Source organism: Lissotriton vulgaris, unplaced genomic scaffold, assembly GCF_964263255.1.
Source record: "Lissotriton vulgaris unplaced genomic scaffold, aLisVul1.2 SCAFFOLD_1939, whole genome shotgun sequence".
Classification (NCBI taxonomy): Eukaryota; Metazoa; Chordata; class Amphibia; order Caudata; family Salamandridae; genus Lissotriton; species Lissotriton vulgaris.
Genome location: NW_028243668.1, coordinates 135,499 through 153,516, shown reverse-complemented (window position 1 = coordinate 153,516; position 18,018 = coordinate 135,499). Strand labels below are relative to the sequence as shown.

At 47.7% G+C, this 18,018-nt stretch overlaps 1 protein-coding gene across 4 annotated transcripts in view; it reads left to right on the top strand.

Annotated features, from left to right (window-relative positions):
• The window catches only part of LOC147668257 (prolyl 4-hydroxylase subunit alpha-1-like), a 415,422-nt gene that overhangs the window by 275,442 nt on the left and 121,962 nt on the right, over positions 1–18,018 (top strand). The window lies entirely within an intron of this gene.

Genomic DNA, 18,018 nt, shown 5'->3' with positions numbered 1-18,018 from the left:
TCCACTCGGGCCACGGCAACTACTACTGCCCTGGGCCGGGAAGTTCCCTTGCAGACATTTGTCAGGCAGCTACGTGGGCTTCGCTGCACACATTCGCAAGACACTACTGCCTGGACAGCCAAGTCCGGAGGGATGGCTTTTTTGGCCGTTCCGTCCTCCAGGCCTTTCTAGTGTGATTATTGGTTCGCAGACCCACCACTGGGGTTGGTATTACTGGGGTATCTATTCTAAGGTAAGGAATCGATCACTAACGTGTCTTTTTCAGATGCACAAGTTACTACTTGTGTAGCAATATATTTGTAAGAGACATTACTTAGTGATAGATTCCTTACCGACCCACCTATCCTTCCCGTTCTGCGAACCGATATCTAGGGTTAAGGTCATCCCCTTCAGGGCCCTAGTTTCATGGCACCAGTGTTGGTTTTTATCATGGCTCTGCGTTTCTGGCGCAGAAAAGCTGTGTATAAGAACTGACGTCAGCACGCGGAGGCGGCGTCTAAGTACTCAGACAACGTCATCACGGCACCTACGACGCCGACGACGGATGCGGAGCCGCGGACGACGCCTACCGACACGCATGGGTACTGCTACGCAAAAAAATTCTAGATCCAGTAGGAAACTATCACTAACTAATGTCTCTTACAGATGTATCATTACACAAGTAGTAACTGGTGCTTTTTGTTTAGATTTTTTTTGTGATACACTACTGTGCTGCTGTCTAAATAGCAGTCTTGACACAAAACCATGTCCCACATTTGTGCATTTCAAAAGCGTCTCTCCCTTTCTCTGTGGCACCTGATTAGGCATGGAGAGTTTGTTATCCTGAATTTCTGGGCATAAGTAGCTGTCATCGGATCAGGCTGCCACCTCAGGAGGATCTTCTACGGCAGTAACGGGGTAAGGGCCTGCTACTGGGACAGCGCAATCTTCACCCATGCTTGGAGATTGTGCGGTGACAACAGACTGCCTTCATTCTCTTCGGCAGTAACGGGGTAAGGGCCTTCTACTGGGACAGTGCAATCTTCACCTATGCTTGGAGATTGTGTGGTGACAACAGACTGCCTTCATTCTCCCTTGTGAGGTGGTAGATGTCATCTTGGCAGCAGTGGGGTGTGGTACTCAGCAGATTAACCCACTTCAAGCCTGGTTATTTGAAGTACCGTTTTAGTGTTGTCCCTAGCCTTGCAAGGACTTGCTTTAGGTACAGTTAAAGGGTGCCTGTCAGTTTGTGAGGCCTTTTTGTTGTTGCCAATCAGCCACCTTTGTTTAGATCACCTATAGTGTTTACTTTTTTGAAGGGTTTGCAGCGTTAGTTTTCACCCTCTTCCTTTATCATGCCTCAGGAAATCTCAACTTTGTCCTCAACTTCCTGACGTGTACGCCTTTTGAACTGCTGCAAAGCCCCCTACTGTGACTACTCATCCTCAAGAAAGAGTTCCTCATTACCATAACATCGGTACAACTGGGCTGAGGGAGCTGTTAGCCCTTTCCATCAAAACACCATACACTACTTTCTTCCCAAACAAGCTGCTTCTGAGAACTAGAGCTTTCTTCCTTCTGAAAGTGGCGACTCCTTTCACTTTGGGTAAAACATCACCTTACAGGTGTTCTCTGCTCCACCTCACCCTCTAATGAGGACGAGATTCTCCATCGTCTGGATTCTAAAAGGGCTATTAGTTTTTACTAAGCCTGGGCGGAGCTTCCGGAGTTACCTAAAAACGGAGGTTCTGTAGAGTTCCGCTAGCGGAAGAGTGTTAGTATGTCGTGCTGCCCATGCTGTTGTTTAATGCTGGGAGCTTCTCCCGCACTAAAATCAGCACAAACTGCACCATGCAAGAGGGCGCTGCTTCTTTCTGCTGCTCGAGTAGATTTTCTACTTGAGCGGCAGCTTTGTCAATGCGAGCAGTAATGACCTGCCGCAAACACCCACATTGAGAAATCTCCCTGTGATGTGGTCTAGCGCTTTATTTTCTCACTAGCCAACTTAACGTTGGTGACCCGCACACGAGAAAAAAAACTCACCCACGCGGCAGTTCAGAGTTTTGCCAAAACTCTGCACTGCAAGCGGAGCCCGGAGTGAGCAAGACTCTGCAAACTCTGCGGGACGAGCAAAGGTTTATTGCCTACCCCTAGTTTTTACATCACTTGTACCAGGGAACATTGTATGGGCGATCAGCTCTTTGTGGGACCCACCACCAGGGAGATACTGCTTTGTTATCTATTCAAATGGTGAGCAATCTGCGATATGAAGTATCTATCAAGTTACTTTTCTTGAGTAATGCTCTTTCTGGTAGATACTCCATCTGAATTCAGATTTCTCACTGACCCACCCATTCTCTCCGCTCTGTGAGCTGTGCTCTTTTTCATCTTAAAAGGTCCCAAGCATAGAGATCTGTACTCCAATCCAACTCGCTATTGGGCTTTGTGTCCAGGTAGGGGAGGGGGGGGTCGGATGGACAGACAAACCGCCTCGAAGCAATTGATGTTGGCGTGTGCGAGAGGAGCCCAGATTGAGCTCCCTGTTTAATTTCCGGACGTGGAACTGCTTTGGGGTGGTGCTGCATAGCGCTAGCCACCAATGTGCCTGGGTGCTGCTTGGAATGTTTCCTTAGTTTGACTTACGCCTGGGGAATAGTCAAAAGATGTTGAATCTGTGGTTAGATGCAAGTATCTATCAAGATTTCACAAGCACGGCTAATTACCCGATAGGGAATCCAGGCACTTGCAGGTCCCAAAGGCTCATTCGAACAGCCAGGTATTCAGGGCCTTTCGGAATTCCGGAAGTGAGGTGGTGGTCTATAGTTGCGTGGGAAGGATGAACAAGAAATGGGGGGGAAGCAAGGCGAAAGCAGTAAAAATGAGGGAAAGCAAGGAGAAGGCACACAAAAAACAGAGGAAAGAGCAGGAGAAAGCAGTGAAAAATGATGGAAAATCAAGGCGAGGTAACAGACAGGGGAAGCAGAGAGAAGGTACACAGAAGGAGGAAAAGGCAAGGAAGACGTGAAAATGAAGAAGAAGCAAGAGGAAGGCACACAAAAGAAGGTAGAAAAACAAGGAGCAAGCAATGAGAACAAGGGAAACGCAAAGAAAATGTGCAGAAAACAAAAAAGGGGAGAAAAGTCAAGGAGAAGACAGTGAAAATGAAGGAAAAGCAAGGAGAAGGCACACAAAAATCGGGGGGGGGGGGGAGCAAGGAGCAAGCAGTGAGAACTAGGGTAAAGCTAGGAGAAGGCACACAGAAAAAGGAGGGGAACACTAGGAGAAAACAGTGAGAGCAAATGAAAAGCAAGGAGAAGGCACTCAAAAAAATGGAAAAAGCAAGGAGAAAATGGGAGCAAGAGCGATTCAGCAGCACAGGGAGAGCTGGACCTGGGACTGGAGTATCTACCAGAAAGAGTGTTACCAAAGGAAAATAACCTGTTTTCTAGATTTTGGCCAAAGTGCCTCCACAAACTTGCTCAAAGGACAAATACACAATTTGCAATTTTTGTCTTCCCAAAGGACCATAAGTCCAAGGGATGCAAGGGCTTTCTTCCCAGGACTCTTAAATTGAGGGAGAAACAGAAGTGGGCATTGTCAAGTTGAAGGCCAAGTACCCATCTCTCAAGGACTCCGTACAACATAGCAACAAACACCCCAAAAACAAAAGTGACTCAGAGGGAATAGTCAGGCAACAAAAAGTGTCTTTGATCTCGAAAGGGAGAAGGCCCTGAAAAAGCCATTGCAAGACCCAGAATAACTAAAGCATACACCTGTAGTTCCTCTGTGTTGCAGTATGGCTAAGCCGAAAACCTCTGTTACAAAGTCCTCAAAATTACCCTTTGGGATTAAACACTCTAGTCGAAGGGTATTTGAAATGCAGGAAACCACTTGGTCTGATCACTGTTTAGGTCAAACCTTGAGATTCTGACTCGACTAAGAAGGGGTTCAGGACTGTAGGAAGGAAGGATTTGAATGGAAGTGAAAGGAAACTCCTATACCGAAATTAAAGACTCCCCCTGATGATCCAAGCCGAACAATGGACAGTCATAGTTGAGGGAAAAAAAGTCATCTCAAAGCTAAAATGACGTTACTGCTTCAAAAGAAATAAAAAATGTGATTATCTTGAGCTTCAGGATCCTAGCAAGGGCATAGGAGAGTAAGAGATTAGAGGTTAGAGCAGAATACTAACCTTCTACAACACCTGAATCCCAAGGAAAGGGCTGTAATTCGGAGGAGAAGAAAAGGTATGAAGGAACCCCTTGCATAGCATGGGGTCAACAGAAAGGGGATGGCAAGATCTGGGCAGACTAACACGAAGAAGCCCTAGATTTGTTACCCTTAAGGCCATCATTTTGTCATTAACATGGCAGCAGATACTTATGGAGTTCCCCTGAAGAGGAACAAACTAACTCATGTTTCTTACTAGAAACTGTGCTGCCCTTACTAAGGAAGAAACTGTATTGCGCATGTTTCCAAGCTTGCTAGACCAGATTTGCTTTGATTTAAAATTTTATATCGCACTCGAATGTCCGAGGGTGTCTTGGTGCTGCTACTGACATCGATTGGATCCACAGATTTTACTCTAATGACTAAAGAGCCAGGTCTTGAAAGATTTTCTGAAGGACAGTTGTCTAAACATTTCTTTAGGTCCATCGGTAGAGAGTTCCATATTGGGGAGCAGGAAACCTTTGCCCCCCCCCCCCCCCCGCCCCCTATACTCGTTCTGTTCTTTGGCGGCACCAAACACTTAGCTTCCAAAGATCAAATTTTTCTAGATTGAATATACCAAATACATTTATCCTGAAGATAGCCTGGACAATATTCTGCTTTATTTTGAAATTTTTGCAGAGAGCCTTAAATTCTATTCTTTGCTATTGGAAGCCAGAGTAGCGTAATCAAGGCCTGAGATGCAGACTGATATTTTGAAATGTCCTACAAAAGTCAAGCAGATACATTCTGTACGTCTGAAGTTTATGAAGGAGTCTTTTCTGGATGCCAGTAAATAGTGTTTTCTCATAGTCCAGTTTAGATAGGAAAAGCATGGTAACCAATCAATCAATCAGAGTACTTGTAAAGCGCGCTACTTACCCTTGAGGGTCTCAAGGCGCTGAGGGGAGGGGTGGTGCCGCTACTGCACGAAGAGCCAGGTCTTGAGGAGTCTTCTGAAGGCGAGTAGGTCTTGGGTCTGCCGTAGGTGGGTAGGGAGGGTGTTCCAGGTCCTAGCGGCGAGGTAGGAGAAGGATCTGCCGCCAGAGGTTGTTCGTTGGATGCGGGGGACAGCGGCGAGGGAATGGCTGGCGTAGCGGAGCTGGCGGGTGGGGATGTAGAAGCGGAGTCTGCTGTTCAGGTAGGCTGGTCCAGCGTTGTGGAGTGCTTTGTGTGCGTGGGTGAGGAGCCTGAAGGTGATCCTCTTGTCAATAGGGAGCCAGTGTAGGGCTCTCAGGTGGGGGGTGATGTGGCTGCGACGGGGGACGTTGACTATCAGTCGGGCGGAGGCGTTTTGGATGTGTTGTAGTAGTCGTAGGTGTTTGGCTGGGATTCCTGCATAGAGTGCGTTGCCGTAGTCCAGTCTGCTTCTGACGAGGGCCTGTGTCACAGTTCTTCTTGTTTCGGTCGGGATCCACTTGTAGATCCTGCGGAGCATGCAGTGGGTGTTTTAGCAGGAGGAGGAGACGGCGTTGACCTGTTTAGACATGCAGAGGGAGGAGTCGAGGATGAATCCTAGGTTGCGTGCATGGTGGGTGGGTGTTGGTGCTTTTCCCAGTGTGGTCGGCCACCATGAGTCATCCCAGGTTGAGGGGGTGTGTCCGAGGATGAGTACCTCCATCTTGTCCGAGTTTTGCTTCAGACGGCTGTTCCTCATCCAGTCGACGACGGCCTTCATTCCCTCATGGAGGTTGGTTTTGGCGGTGTGCGGGTCCGGGTCTTTGGTGAGGGAGAGGATGAGCTGGGTGTCGTCGGTGTAGGAGATGATGTTGAGGTTGTGTTGGCGGGCCACTTCTGCGAGGGGGGGCCATGTAGACGTTGAACAGCGTCAGGCTGAGGGATGTGCCCTGGGGGACGCCACAGATGATGTCGGTGGCTTCGATCGGAAGGGCGGTATGCGGACGCTCTAGGTTCTGCCGGAGAGGAAGGACGTGGTCCAGTCAAGGGCCTTCTCTCGGATTCTGGCTTCTAGGAGGCGTGTCTTTAGAGTGCGATGGCAGACCGTGTCGAAGGCGGCTGACAGGTCCAGGAGGATGAGGGCTGATGTTTCGCCGTTGTCTACTTGGCACCTGATGTCGTCAGTGGCGGCGATGAGGGCTGTCTTGGTGCTGTGGTTTCATCTGAACCCGGACTGGGACGGGTCCAAGATGTTGTTGTCTTCCAGGTGGCGGGCCAGTTGCATGTTGACGATTATCTTGATGACCTTCGCCAGGAACGGGAGCAGGGAGATAGACCGGAAGTTCTTGAGGTCCTTGGGGTCCGCCTTGGGCTTCTTGAGGAGGGCATTGATTTCGGCGTGCTTCCAGCTTTCCGGGAATGTCGCTGTTTCGAAGGAGATGTTGATGACCTTCCGTAGTTGGGGTGCGATTGCTTTGTTGAATACATGGTGTGGTCACGGGTCTTATCGGAGATCCTGAGTTTGAGTTCATGACCTTGCGCGTCTCGTTGATGTTGACGTTGGACCAGGAGGTCAGGCCGTTGGCGCTGGTGGTGTTCACAGGGGAGGAGGGGTCTGGCGTAGTCGGGGCGGTCGTGGTGTTGAAGCGGTCATGGATGTCTGCCATCTTGCGGTGGAAGAAGATAGCTAGTGAGTCGCACAGTTCTTGTAAGGGCGGTATGTCGTTGGCGTTGGTGCTGGGGTTGGAGAGTTCCTCTACAATGCTGAAGAGCTCTTTGCTGTTGCGTGCGTATTTATCCAGGCGTTCTTTGAAGGAGGATCTCTTGGCTAATCTGATGAGATGGTGATGTCTGCGGGTGGCGTTCTTGTCAGCTGCGTGGTTGTCCGGTGTGCGTTCGTGGAGCCATATCTTCTCCAGTTTCCGGCATGCGTGTTTGTAGGTCTGAAGCTTGTCTGTGAACCAGGTGCCTCTCTTGCTGGCGAGGTTGTTGGAGGGTTTCTTCAGCGGGGCGAGGGTGTTGGCGAGGGTGTTGGCGCAGTCGTCAATCTACTGTCTGAGGGTAAAGTGAGAGAAGGTACCAAAGGAAGAAGACCATTCTCTGTATACTTCCTGAATCCGAAACAAGATTTGACTTCGAAGCCTATCCTGGTCCTCAGATTTTTATAATCTGTTAATCAAGACCCAAAAGTTCAAGATAACCACTTGATGGTCATAGATCTGAGGACGCCTCCTGCACACCCTGATGAACAGCAGGCACAGGACATACCTTAGGTTTGTTACAGAGAATGTACATCACCAATTCAGGCTCCTCCCATTTGGACTAAAGTCGGTACCAAGCATGTTTACAAAATATTTTGTTGTAATGGCAGCAAACTGGCTGGAAGGAAAGGGGATACATGTGTGCCTCTACCTCGACTGGCTTGTAAAGGCAAATTCACTGATCTGATGTTAAAAGAGCAAATGCTCCCAAGATTTTTTCTCCCTAAATATAAGGAAACCATTCCCAATTGGGGAAATACTCTAAATTTGAAGGATGCCAAAGCACTCCAGATACAAAGAGGATTTTGTCACTGATATAACTCACCTTTACCAGAATGGACAGTCTTGACAGTGAGAACTGTGTTGAAACCTTTGGCCATGATGGCCTCTTGCGTACCTCTAATTCTTCCCAGCAGAACTCACATGAGAATAGTCGAACAAACCATACCACAGGTAGAAAAAGACCCTAAATATGCAAGATGGCAGAAGAGCTTTACCTGGAAGAAACCAGACACTTCAGGAAAGGCAGCTAATTTTTCATTTCCTTTATACCAACAAACAAGGGTTGCAGAGTCAGGAAAGGGACCAATAGCTAGATGGAAAGTACAAACCATCCAGCAAGAGTGACACTAAATGAGAAACAAAGAAAGGACTCCATTAGGAATACCTTCGGTCCCTCACACCAGACTTCACCTGAAAGTAGTCCAAGAATGGTATCTTGTGTCATGTTGCATTGTTGTGATAAGGTGTTAAGTTGTGGTGGTGTGATGTTCTTTTCTGGAGGGTATCTTGGTGCTAATGCTGTATGGGCTGAGCGAGGGTTGGCGCTACATGAAGAGTCAGGGCTTCAGTTTCTTGTAGAATTTAAGAACTGAGGAGGAGGCTCTGACGTGCTGGGGCAGGTTATTCTAGTCTTTAGGAGCAAGTTAGAAGATGTTGCAACCACTGAATGTGGTTCTATGTAGAGGTTGTGTGTGTTAGGACAGCTGAGTGGATGTCTGTAAAGTTTCCGAGGTTTTTGAGGCATGTGGGACTTGTGTTGTGTAAATCTTTGTATGCCTGCGTGAGGTGTTTGAATAGTTTTTGTTTGTGGATTGGGAGCCAGTGGATCTCTTTGAGGTGTGGCGTGATGGGAGTATGGATGGATGGATGGGTGGTTGATGGTGATCCGTGCCACAGAGTTTTCTATGGTTTGAAGTCTTCTGATCAGTGGAGCATTGATTTTAGCATAGCGTGTGCTACTGTAGGCCAGCTTGCTTGTGTTGAGGGCTTGGGTGATGGTTCTACGAGTGTTGATGTAGAGCCATTTGAAGATCTTTTTTTTAGCATCTCAAGTGTGTGGAAGAAGGAGTCTGAGACTGCGTTCACTTTGCTGGTCATGGTGAGTTGGTTGTTGATTACTATTCTGAAGTTCTCCGCATGGCTTGCTGGGAGAAGGGTATGTCCGAGTTAGACAGGCCACCAAACCGAGTCCCAGAGTGAGATGTCTTTGCAGAAAATCACTGCTTCTGTCTAGTCTGTGTTGAGCTTGAGGTAGTTGCTTTTCATCCATTTGGTGACTTCGGTTACGCAGGTGGAGAAATTGTTCTGGGTGTTTGTCGTCTTGTCTCTCAGGGAGAGTATGAGCTGGGTACCATCAGTATAAGATATGATGTTGATCCCGGCCATTGGCATGTCTTCCAGGTGATCTTCTAAAATCCGTTGGAGTCTCAGGGCTTTGTACCAACAAGACAGTGGTATCTTAGACTGGTAGGTGAGCCCACTAGGAACCAGAGAGCCATACAAGACTGACTCCAGTGTCCAGATCTGCATGGAGTCCCTCGCTAGTCTTATGACAGGTTGGAAAGGTCCACCAAATATCCAGTCATTTATTACAATTAGTTGTGAGACCCGGTAGTTTAAACAAATGTTTCAGACCTCAAATCCTTCATCATATGGAGATAGACTATATTTGACTCGTGAAAATCGGGGCGCGGGGAGAGGTCCAGCCGGGACGCTGCGGGCACCAGACTAGGTTTGCTGCAGAGGACTCCACACAACCAAATAATACCCGGGAGAACCTCTCCCCGCGCCCTGATTTTCTGGACTAGAACCCCTAGCGAAGATTTTTCTCGCTTTCCAGCAGTATATGTAAGTTGAACAACTGCGTTTTTACCCTTTTCCACACACCTTAGCGCGTGTGTAGGATATTAACCATACGTGGCACTACTTTTTGCCACTCACTACCTGGTCCTGACGAAAGTCCCGCATACTTTTTCCTGGGACTGAAACATGTAGACCGCCAACACTTAAGCCAACTAAGTAGTCATAATTTTTCTACTTGTAGTTGCATCACATACTTTTATCTCACACCCTGGGCCGCCACGAATAAAACATTGGGCAAGGATCCCCAGAGGTGTATTTTATTACTCACCTTCATCCCCATCACACTACTGCACCACACCCGCTCCGCTGTAGTCAGGCGTTGAAGCACAACCAGGCGGCATTCGGCTGCCTGGTTGGACCCCAATGATGAAGCATGACACCAACCAGGTTGGTGTGCGAGCTTTTGTTTTTATATCCAAAGATATAGTGGTTTTATTTTTAGAACCAACAGGTATCAAAATATACTTTTCTCGATATGAGTACTCTCATGTAATTACTTTGCAAAGAGGCAATAAACTTTGTGAACACAATAGATGCAATGGTTGTAGTAGGCAACACAATTCTAAACAAAATGTAACATTGAGCTCAATGGGTTTTTCTACATAAATGCAGCTGATTACTTTATAGATTACTTTTGTAACTTCAGGACTGGATCCTAGATGCAATCCTTGGGTCTAAGCTGAAAACAGTTTAGTAAAACGTTTTAGTTATTGCAATGATTTTTAAAGAATATAAAGGTATTTTAAAAGTTGACAAACGTTTCAGTGAAAAACCAGCAATGTTATCCAATGGAAGGAAATTCAAAGCACAGGTAAAGTAGTTTCTCGTTACTTTTGTAATCCAGTACAGGACTCCTAGGTTCAGCACTGGGGTCTCTACCTGAGACAGGTAAGTAATTACGTTTTAGTAGTTGGTATGATTTTTAAGGAATTTTTGTACTTTTCAAAAGTAGACACTTCGAAGAAATTTCATAGAAAAACAGTCAGTGGTTTCCTATGGACAAAATTTAGATTACTAGTAACCACGGTTGTGATTACATTTGCGGTTCAGTACTGGGCTAAAAGATACAGCACTGGCTTCTCTCCTGATTACAGGTGAGTACTTAGGATTTCGATATTCGGCTGATTTTAGATGAATATTTTAAAGTTTCAAAACTTCCCACTTAGAAGAAATTTTGAGTCAAACCAGTCAATGTTATCCTATGGCAGGAAAGTGAGTCATCGGTTTTCAGGTGAGTACTCCACTGGTGAAGTTAAGGTTCCGGGCATAGACTCAGGGGTCCCCCATGGTCAGGTAGGTACAGTTGGTACACCCTCAGCGGCACAGGGGCAGCCGGGTGCAGAGGTAGTAGGCCCAATGTTATCCAATGAGTGGCAGGGGGCCTTCTGTTGGTGGCTACTGGCTAGCAGACACGCGGCTGTGGGAGCTGGGCTTCTGGTCACTTGCTCAGGGCAAATGGGGAAGTAGGATAGGACAAAGGTTGCACTCCCAGGGGCACTCGGGCGGCGGGGTGTAGAGTGCTTTTGAGCAGTCGGGCGCTCAATGTTATCCAATGAGGATCTTGAAAAGGGAACAAAGGCTGCAGGCTCGGGTCGGTGGTTCTTCTGGAGCGACCAACACTTAGAGGGGTAAGTTGGGGTCTTGGAGGATAGGTAGACACCCAGGAGTTGGGCACATGGGGCGCCGGGTGCAGGGGTGTCTTTTGAGGTCTGGAAATCGTACCCCCTGCTGGTCACGGGCGGAGGCGTCTTTTGTCCTGAGGCTGCAGGCGTTGTCTGAGTCGGCGAAGAGGGTCCTTGGGCACTGAATTCCAGGTCAGAATCACCGGGGGGACGTCCTCAGGGTCTTCATTCACTCCAGCACAGGCCAGGCTTGGCGGGTGCAGAGTGTGCAGGGTTCGCGGTTCCAGGCTGATGCCAGGGCTTGTTACTTGCTTTGAGCAGTACCACTGCTCGTGGGAGACCCAGGTAGTTGGAGTCACAAGGCAGTCCGGTCCTCTGGGGTTTTTGAGGTTGCTGACCACTGAAGATGCCGGGGTCGAGTAGGTTCGAGGGTCGACAGGCCGGTAGGGCTGGGGCCAAGTCAGTAGGTGTCTTCCTCTTTTTAGCAGCTGCACGGCAGGTCTTTGTGTTCCTTGTTCTTCTTTCCTGTTTCAGAATCTGGATCTGTGGAAAAAGGTTCAGGGTGCCCCTAAATACTACATTTAGGGGCGTTACAGGTAGGGCAAGCACAGGGACTAATGGGTCCCTGTCCTGGGGTGGGTTCACCCCCTAGCCTGCTCCTCTCCTGTGGGAGGGGGCAGTAGCCTAGCTGTGATTGGGCAGGGCTCCCCATCCTCAAGATGACCGGAGCCCGGGGTCGTGCTTCACCTCGTCTCCCTCATCTGAGGGGTTCGGTTGGCACAGGCTGGCACACCCCCCTTTCTGACATAGCTTTTCCCGCCAGTCTTTTTGCCAGAGTGGGGGTCAGGACTGGTGGGGGCCAGTTGCTGGGTACAGCAAATGGTCTGGAGAAGCTCACAGAGGCGGTAGGCCTTTGAAGCTTCCCCCTGCCCATCCTGGGGGAGGAGACCTAGCACCTCACCCAGGATGTGCATTGTTGCAGGCCCATGAGGGCGGAGGGCTCTCCACCAAGGGATCCAGCAACATGTCTGCTGTGAGGCAGCCAAGGCAGCCTCTCAGCCCAGACATGGATTGTAGGTTAGGTTTCAGGGGGCATCTCTAAGATGCCCTCTGTGGTGCATTTTTCATTAAATCCCACACTGGCATCAGTTTGGATTTAATGTGCTGAGAAGTTTGATACAAAACTTGTCAGTCTTCAGTGTAGCCATTATGGTGTTGTGGAGTTCGTAATGTCGACCTCCCAGTACCATATACTCTTAATGACATCACTACACTTACAGTGCCCAGGAATGGCCCTGGGTACTGTAGGGGCATAGGGCTCACGCACCTGTGCCCACACCACTGGCATAGGGCACCCAGCTAGTGGGGTGACTGATGTATGCCAGGGCAGTGGGTTTGTGGGCATGGCACACTGGGATGTGTCCAATGTCTACTCTTTGTTTAGTTCTGTACTTAGGCACTCAGCCTGCAAAGGCAGGGTGTGGGTGCCAGGGTACAGGGCCCCCAAGGGTGGCACCGTAAGTGCTGCAGCCCTTAGGGGTCTTCTCTGGTCACCATGCCCTGGGTACCTAGGGTACCATTTACTAGGGGCTGACAGGTGGCCAGAGAGGCCAATCGGGTTTTAGTTTTAACAGTTTTAGGGAAGGAACACAGGCCCTGGGTACCTGATTGGCAGGGACCCAGGGCAGACCAAGGAAAAAGTGCATCAGGCAAAACGTGGGGGGGTACTACAACAGAAACTCACTTTATTACATCAGGTTACTTGCTTCCAAAGCTACTTCTACTGCATGCCATAAAATGTCCTTTCCTCCCATACCTATTACATACAGCTTTCATTGCTGGGAATTCCCTACTGTTAGCCAACCCTCCCACATCATTAGCATTGCCCCTCGAAGGCATTGATACGCCTCCTGCCCTTTGTCATAGGAGGGCCCTTAACTACTTGTACCTCATTTTTCTCCTCATCCTCAATCATTTGTACATTTTCCTTACTATTAGTGTCTTGCTTAATTTCTTTCACACAACTCAACATGTGCTCTTCTTGTTTTGCCGCAATCAACACTTCTCCCAAGGGAGGATCATCGTTTAGCCAAAGTTTCTCCCGTTTCCTTTCAATTATGCAATTCAACAAAAATTGTTCCCTGATGTGTTCATCATTTGTTGCTTCAAACATGAGGTTGCCATTACGCAACTCTGACTCCAATTCCTTTACTATTTATCACTCCTTTTGTGAGTGCTTCCCAAAACAATGCTCCATTATTGTACTGATCCTAGGAAGGAAATGATTATCAAATTACGAAATACTTATTTTGTACTTATTTAACCCCTTCCGTGCTCCCGTTGGCCGACTGGAGCCCTACCTCGCGGGTGCTGCCGGCGGAGCTCCGCCCACTCTGTAGAACGCCCGCACCGCAGCGGAAAAACCGATTTGGTTAAGGCGTTAATCTCCTGGATTCATCAGCACTCAGATCGGGTAGATGTGTTAGGATTTCAAATCTCTCTGCTACTAGCCAATGTTGCAATAGTGCAATCTTCCTCTTTAGACCAGAATTGGACCCACAAACAATGGAAGAATTGTGAAAGACTGTTTTCCAATTTTTTCCACTTTATTGGAACCAGGGGACTTAAAAAAGAATGGGGGAGGAGTATAACTCTTCCGACTCATTTCTTCTTTCTGATGGCACATAATATGTTCCTCCATCCCACTTTCTCTAACCCCTCTACCCTCACAACCAAGTAGGGGTTAAGGCTTCACAGTATGTGGCAAAGCACAATGTATTCACACAGAGTTAAGGTTCTCTTTTTAACACTGCCAACATTAGTTAGGGGTTTCTCCACTGCCTCCAGGAGGCCCGGCTCTGTTTAGACAGGAGAGGGCTCTGAAACCTGGAATCAATGAGGCGAGTGCTCCTTGTAGACTTGGGACAAAATGTGGCAACCGCTGGCAGTTGGTGGCGTACTACAGAAGGTCTCCCCAAGGCTCCGTGCAGATGCTCCTCCCTCCAGGCTCCCACAGAACCCTATTAAAACTAGGATTCTGCTTGCACCCAAGAAATCAGGTTACTGGAGTAAGACTCTATTTTGATTTCGTGGGCGCCCAATGATCCTCATTGTGCTGCGATCGAAATGAGTTAACAGTGGTGTACCCCACAAGCTCACCCCAGTTCATAGCTGCTTGTGCGTGGCATCATTCATACTCACGTCAGTTTGTAGCCGCTTAAGTTCGGCGATGTAAAGGGCACAGATTCCTCCAGTACATTGTGCACAATCGTAAGCCGCAGGCCCCTTCATGTACAAAGTATTGGAGTTTCGAATCAAGTAACTGTTGCATGGCACATGTTTAGTCTCCATTTTAGCTTCAATATTTAAGATTGACATCTGTAAAGTGTGGTAAGTTCTTTGATTGACATAGACGCCGTGTGGTGCCTACAGATTGTTCTAGTCGTATATTTTGAACAGGCTGCCATTGTTTTCATTTCTTTCTGAGCTTTACAGTGTGATATGAAAAGTACTTGGTTACATAAACCGCTTCCATGCTAAAGCTCAGTGAAAGGAGCACTTTCATGCTGGAACTGTCACAGAACTGCTTCCTGGTACCCAAGACCAAGATGTGGGGGTTAGATTAACCCAACTGATCTGGCAGAAGGGGTTTCTAAAATCGTCTGTAAAATACTGGTCACCAGATTATTACACTGCCCTGTCCGAGTTAGGCCCGGTAGGAATTAGTGCCATTCTTTTGTGTACACGATCCTTTCCAAAAGTTGCCTTCACTCTGCCACATCGACTTTTGACACACATTTGCATTCATGACACTTGGACAAGTATCTAAAAGGCACCGAGATTACTGACACGTAACACTTGTGAGAACACCATCACACTGCCTAGGCATTAGGCACAAGGCCTCACTTGCGTGATACAAATGTGTTATTACATCCATATGGCGACGCAGCTATCTGTAGAACACAAACAATAGTCGCCTTATCACAATCTTGGCCTTTGGGAAGGATACAATTTACTATATATAGTCTTTTGTTTCTTATCATAATTAGAGGAGAGACCTCTGCTGACTTGGAGGGTTCCCTGCATGCTGAAGCCTTCGCCTAGCAGCTGACTGACAACTCCGTGAAGGGTGTCCATATTGTGACCACAACGGAAGTCCTAAATTCTTACCTAGTAGGTAAAGGAGTTAGATCATCTAAAAGGGGGTTTCTTGGTAGACCATACATTCACACCCTGGACACGTAGGTCAGGGTTGGCATTGTAGGAGTAACCTAGGTTGTTCTAATACTTTATACGTCTCCAAATGTAAGCTGTCTCAACAAGATGGTGGAACATTTTGTTTTTTTCAGTGTGTTGACACTTATTATAACTTTTGTCTGCCTCTTGTCTATTCATCATCGCAGCTCATATTTTTTTAGGTCTCGCCTACGCAGCGCGCATATGCTGCGTAGGAAGTTCTTTAGCTGCCGCTCTGCTCTTTTTGGAAGCACATACTCATGCTTGAGGCGGTATCCACCTTGTGGGAGCGAGCAGAGGCGCGTCTCAGTCGGGTGGTGGAGCCATTTTAGAATAAGTGGCAAAATACAGGTTTCAAGAAGGTACATCGCGGGGGTACCGTAGGTTTAAGCACTAGTTCCTAGATACCATGATGCTCCCTTTTGCGTGGCGCATTCTGCATTTAACTTCCTATTAACTTTTTAAATTTTAAACTAACACTAATGCTTTGAATGGCAAAAGCAGAACTAAATTTAAAACAAAAAGTCCTGCACTGAATAAAGCTGTCATGCATAGTTTACTTGCCAAACTGGTTAAGACGGGAGTATAGTTGACGATAAGTGCTTCTAGTTCGAACGTGTAACGCACAGTTTCATGCGTGACGTCTTAAGCGTTATGGCTTTTGAGACAACAGCACATGGCCTCTTGGATTTTTCAGCCGATGCTTTTCGGTGTTAAAAGCAAAACTACGTATACCACAAAGTAAGCTGCGGTCAGATTAAGACCAGGACTGACTGCAGGTGTCACGGATGATGTGGGCCAACGTAAGAGCTGCAGGTCAATATTTAGTTGGAAAACTTGTACCTACTAACACTCCATTCAGAAAAATGAATATAACATAGAAATACTATTGAAACAGGAATAACACATGATAAACCTTTCACCCATTCATTGATATGAATGCTTTTGAAGCGTGCACCATTAGCAACATGTTGATACTATGTTGCCTGCACACACGCTGAATACAGTGTCAAAGTACCCTACTGCATTCTGAAAGCTGTATTCTGGGTTCAACTCTCCTACACGACTTGAATTGAAGTACCAGCTAACGATGGCATAGCCAATAGGTCTCGCCTTTGGGACCTTATAAGTGTTTAGCTATGCAACAGTTGATGTTGTTGCACCAAGGATATTGTGCTGCATAACTAAATACTTATAAGGTCCCAAAGGTGAGACCTATTGGCTATGCCAATGCTTGTTTATATAAGAATCGCTACAGACTAATAAATATTGAAAACGCCCCTTCTTTGTATATTTCTCTGAGCCAAAAAGAGCACGAGTGACTCCGTAAAAGGTTCTAAGTCTGTTTCAATCTGGTATGGGGCACTAGCTTCCTGTCTTGTCAGAGCTATGTAGGCTTCCCGAGCCTTTGCAATTTTACTTGCCATTCCAGAGGTCGGCGAGGCAGTAAAGCCCACCTCCCATCTTGCCAATCTTGACTCCAAGCCCAAATGACCACGTTGTAGGCCTCCCGCAGAACCACCGCAGGTTTCACTTATCCCTTATTGCTAAAGTACTGCTTCATGGCCTCCGTCAAATACTGCCTTTTTGCCCAAGTCTGTGAGATCCCACAGGTCAAGCTGCTACCCCAAATCTCTTGAAACATTGTGACTATCTGGGAGTGGTCTGTTATTCCACAGGACATTTAGCTAGTAGCACGAACCAGCCCTGTTAATTTTTGTGAGACTAGGATGTAATCAAGCTTAAATGGCAACCTCATGTCGTTGGATATGAATGAGTATTGCCTCTGCTCCGGGTTCTCGGTCCTCCAAAGGTCCACCAAACCCACTGAATTTAAGAGTGGAGTGTCCTTCCTTGGGTTGCCCCCGGAGCATGTCACTTTGTTCCAGTCTCCCTGTAGGGTCATGTTGAGGTGATCCCCCAGGATTGTGAATGTTACTTGTGAAGTCAGCGGTCAGCCCCCCAGTAACTCCACCAATTTCAATCCAGGTGGTAAATACCACAATGCGATCAGCAGAGGTGTCCCATTCTATGTGAGTGCTGCTACCTGGCAGCCGTCGGGGGGTGGGGGGGTACCCATTTTACGTATTGTGGTAGGGGATTGTTTATCATTCCAGAATCCAGAGTCCCCTGGTGCCTGCAGAGTATCGTGCGTGGACCTCTGTGGTATTTATTTCCCAATTGAAGCATCCACACTTATTTCCAATGCCAGGGTCTTGCTTGCCAGGAGCTTCACCACACAGCCTCTTTTTAATCTGTTGCCCAGACCTTTGAAATTCCATGAAAGGATCCATAGGCCCTTCTCTCCCATGCTCTGGGGATCTGACCCCTCTGTTGTAGACACATCACACATCGCTTCTCAAAGAGCTTAAAACTGCCCACCCCCAGCTCTGTCACACGCCTTTTCTACTGTCCTCTTTGGTCTCCCCATACGTTGTGCTGCCTGCACTCTGTGTACCATGTATGGCCAGCCATCGCCCCACAGAAACTCCTTGTCTTGTTAGATGATGGCATCCACAATCATGGGGGTTATCTCTGGCGGCCCCCCTCTTCTTGCTCATTCCCGGTGGCGGAGAATTCCCCATCTGTGCTTTCTCTGTCCGCAACCTGTGCCTGTCACTTAGTACCTGCGGTCCAGGCCTCGTGGATTTGAATGTCTACGACAACCT